This window comes from Hyalella azteca, unplaced genomic scaffold (genome assembly GCF_000764305.2).
Source record: "Hyalella azteca isolate HAZT.00-mixed unplaced genomic scaffold, Hazt_2.0.2 contig13692, whole genome shotgun sequence".
Classification (NCBI taxonomy): Eukaryota; Metazoa; Arthropoda; class Malacostraca; order Amphipoda; family Hyalellidae; genus Hyalella; species Hyalella azteca.
The window spans coordinates 196,287-200,360 of NW_025943604.1; the positions used below are offsets into that span (position 1 = coordinate 196,287).

Sequence of the window (4,074 nt, forward strand, 5' to 3'; positions counted from 1 at the left end):
TGCCGCTATAGACTTCATGAGCTGAAGGAAGTCGGCAGTCTAAACCGCGCGCGTTAACCAACAGACTCGATTGCGTTGTTGCTGTATTGCTGCTACGTGAATCGAAATCAAGTGCATCATAGTATTCTACTGCTTCACAGCATCGAGGAATTTTTGCTCATCGTCATGCAAGAGCGTCTATGATTTATGGAGGTAAGTTTTTTTGTATACTTAGTTCAACTTCGACTTTGAGCTTTCCTGTCGAACAATTCTTGTCGATGTTATTATATTGTTACGCGTTAGGAAAAAGCGGATAATGTTCCATTTAACCTCAAATTTACGTTATAAATACGCAGCAACAATTTTTATCGAGATATTTGCTGTATAATAGATTCTATATGAAGCTAGAGAAGTAAGTTATCGAGTTGACAGTCAGTTGCTGAGTTGGATGGTTGGCAGTTGGAACCGTAGACTTGAAGGGACTGAAGGTAGCGGTCAATGGACTATATGGTCCATGGAGGGGAGGGAGCAGCGTATCATGCTAACCTCTTATATTTTGACTATTTGAACATTGATCTGTCCCAACTCCCAAAATATTATTTTTGCAAGTGATTAAAATTAAGATATCAGGCAATGATATCTGACATGTGTCATCGAACTTAACTCAAAAGTAGAGAGTTCAGTTAAATTTTCTGAACAAGCTTGAAAATTCTGGGCTGCGAGTCTGCGACCCTGCCCGGCCGCTACCCAGCCCGGCCGCCGCAACAGCGGCCGGTTCGGACCGCCGCCCGCGCTGGGCGGAATTTGAGAAGATACTAAATGAACTGGTCTATAGATTTTTCATATTGGATCGAAATGTTTAGTAAAAACTGAATTGTTCCTTTATAAGATAATGTTTCGGATCAAGAAAGTAACTCGCCTGGATCAATAATGAACATACGAACCACAATTAGTAGAATTCTGCCGTGGCTCAGTAATTGTGCGTCGTCCCAGCTCAGGCGCAATACTATCAAAACTCTCTTAGGTGCACGTAGCGGACAAAGTACACGTAGTGGTATAAATAAACGTAGCGACCTAAATACACTTTGCAGTCTAAATAAACGTAACGATCTAAATACACTTAGCCGTCTAAATAAACGTAGCGATCTAAATACACTTAGAAGTCTAAATAAACGTAACGATCTAAATCCACTTCCGTCTAAATACACGTAGCGGCTTAAGTATACTCAGCGGTCTAAATACACGCAGCGCTCGAAATGCACTTAGCCGTCTAAATAAACGTAGCGATCTAAATCCACTTCCGTCTAAAACTCTAAATACACGTAGCTGTCTAAGTACACTCAGCGGTCCAAATACACTTAACCGTCTAAACAAACGCAGCGATCTAAATACACTTAGCAGTCTAAACGTAACGATCTAAATACACTTAGCCGTCTAAATACACGTATCGGTCTAAGTACACTTAGCGGTCTAAATACACGCAGCGCTCTAAATACACTTAGCCGTCTAAATAAACGTAGCGATCTAAATACACTTAGCAGTCTAAACGTAACGATCTAAATCAACTTCCGTCTAAATACACGTAGCGGTCTAAATACACGTAGCGGTCTAAGTACACTCAGCGGTCTAAATACACTCAGCGGTCTAAATACACTTAACCGTCTAAAGTCTAAACAAACGTAGCGATCTAAATACACTTAGCAGTCTAAACGTAACGATCTAAATACACTTAGCCGTCTAAATACACGTAGCTGTCTAAGTACACTTAGCGGTCTAAATACACGCAGCGCTCTAAATACACTTAGCCGTCTAAATAAACGTAGCGATCTAAATACACTTCGCAGTCTAAACGTAACGATCTAAATCCACTTCCGTCTAAATACACGTAGCGGTCTAAGTACAATCAGCGGTCTAAATACACGTAGCGCTCTGAATACTCGTACCACCAAGCGGTCTCGGTGCACGTAGCGACCCAGTTGCACTGAGTGGCCATAGTACTGTACATAGATCAGTAATGCAGCCCATAGGCGCTCAATATTATTGAGCGTCTTGGGTTGATTGTGACGGTTTGCGCAAGGTATTGCGTGATGTTCAGAAGCTTGAAAATATATTGCGCAAACTGGGAGATATTGTGTGCTGTCTATTGGCTATATTGCGCAATATTTTGAACAGTGGTTACATTCATGTTTTTGTTTTTTAATTACTGCCCTGAGTTAGCTGTGTTTTTAGATCACCTGGACAATGCGTTGTTTCTCAGTCTTCAACGATTTGTGCCGTACTTGGTTCCTTTAATAACGATCAAAATATGGTTGTTGATGATGAATTATGCGCTGACGGTATTTGTGTCTAAACTCCTCTCAAAGGTTAATTGACCTCCATGCCCTTCAAATGAAATGCAACACATTTTTTCTTCCTATGAAATCACATCTGCCTACCTGAAAACTGAAAAGACAACCTACAACAGATGTTCACAACATTCTACGCTTTTTCAAACCTTAGGTCTAAGCAAATCGTGTTTTCTATAAAACTTAAAATTTTCTTACGAGTCACAAGCACTACTATACAAATCTTTTTATGTTTTCACTAAAATTCGCAAAAAGACTACGGTATTTTATATGTACCGGGTTCTGTACTGTTCAGTCCCATGTGGTCTAGTGGCTAGGATACCTGGCTTTCACCCAGGAGGCCCGGGTTCGATTCCCGGCATGGGAAGACATTTTGATAGCACGTACTTAATTACAAAGTAGAGGAATGAAAATGAAAAAAAACAGGATTTTGTATCATTTAGGTATCACCAAATGCAATAACGCTCTGATCAATATATCTATTTCGAAAAATGTAGAGGAGTCTTAGACAATATTAAATGTTCATCTAAATATTCATGGCTCACAAATGTTGTGTGATGAACGAACTGATCAAGTTTGCATTGCTCTTAAAAGCGCACTGACTTGCAGGAAAAACTCGGCACATTTTTGTCTGCTGCGACGTATGTTTGCCGAGGAACCTTTGTTTGCATTTTCTCTCGGCAAGGCAGGGAGTCAAGGTATTCGGTCAGTACGAAATGCTGAGAGAAAATGCACCGTTGTTCTCTTCGAGTGCGTACTTTATTATTTGCGAGATCGCGGGGCATCGATTGTGTGAAGTAAATTTATTGTGAAGAAATTCAGGGTTTGCCGAGTTCTTTATTTTTTGAACTGAGATATAATATATAACAAGAGTAACATTAGCTCAACTGGCTTGATGGGCATGATATTTAATTTATGCTTGAAGAAAATATTGCATATTTCTGCTACAAATGTTATGATATAATGCTCTAAATATACGCCTCGTTACATCTTCGCTGTGAGTAGCCTATTATCAATGTAACCTCGTCTACCCATGGCACAAATGTCGGCCCACACAGAGAGAAAATTTCGAGCCCCTGGGCGTCTCAAAAATGTGAGACGCCCAACAGATGTCTCAACGCGCATGTAAGGCATGCGTGATTGGTGTGCGCGCTGTAGCCAGTGCCGCAGATGCTCTCATAGAGGGAGGTTGTGCGGCGCCGCCGCTCATGAATGCCTTGTATCTCCAATGCATGCGTACGATTAATCCGCCCAGCTGCTCGGTAGACCATTTCGCTGATGAATTTGTCAATGAATTTCATTAGGTAAGAAGTATTTCTTCATTAAATAATGAATAACTACGTTTCCTTAGCTTCCTATAAAGAAATATTTGTAAGATTCTAAAAATGCGATAACGTCAAGGCTAAAACTTTGACGACCGATTCTACATTTGCGCACGAAGTCGAGAACTTAATCAAAGCAGTTGTTTCGTGTCTCAACGCACTGCTTTTCTTTCGTCAATAGTAATGTAACAGAGCAACGTCTATACCTTCAGTCACGCAAGAAGTTGGTCCTAAAATCAAAGATTCATTCTGGTAGTACCGCGCGCAACACTAAGCAAGCGCTGCGACTCAATGTGACTGCCGTCTCCGTGGCTCAGTGGGCTAAGGCATGGTCGCGCGCACTCGACTACAGCCATGGCATGCATGGCAGAGGTTCGAATCCCGGCGGGCGACTCGTAGTTTCTTCAGCCAGAGTTCGACAGAGGTGA

At 41.4% G+C, this 4,074-nt stretch overlaps 1 non-coding gene across 1 annotated transcript; it reads left to right on the forward strand.

Annotated features, from left to right (window-relative positions):
• The first annotated feature begins 2,619 nt into the window (after positions 1–2,619).
• Trnae-uuc lies at positions 2,620–2,691 on the forward strand. Its single transcript has one exon. It is a non-coding gene; the product is annotated as a tRNA-Glu (tRNA).
• Positions 2,692–4,074: the final 1,383 nt, after the last annotated feature.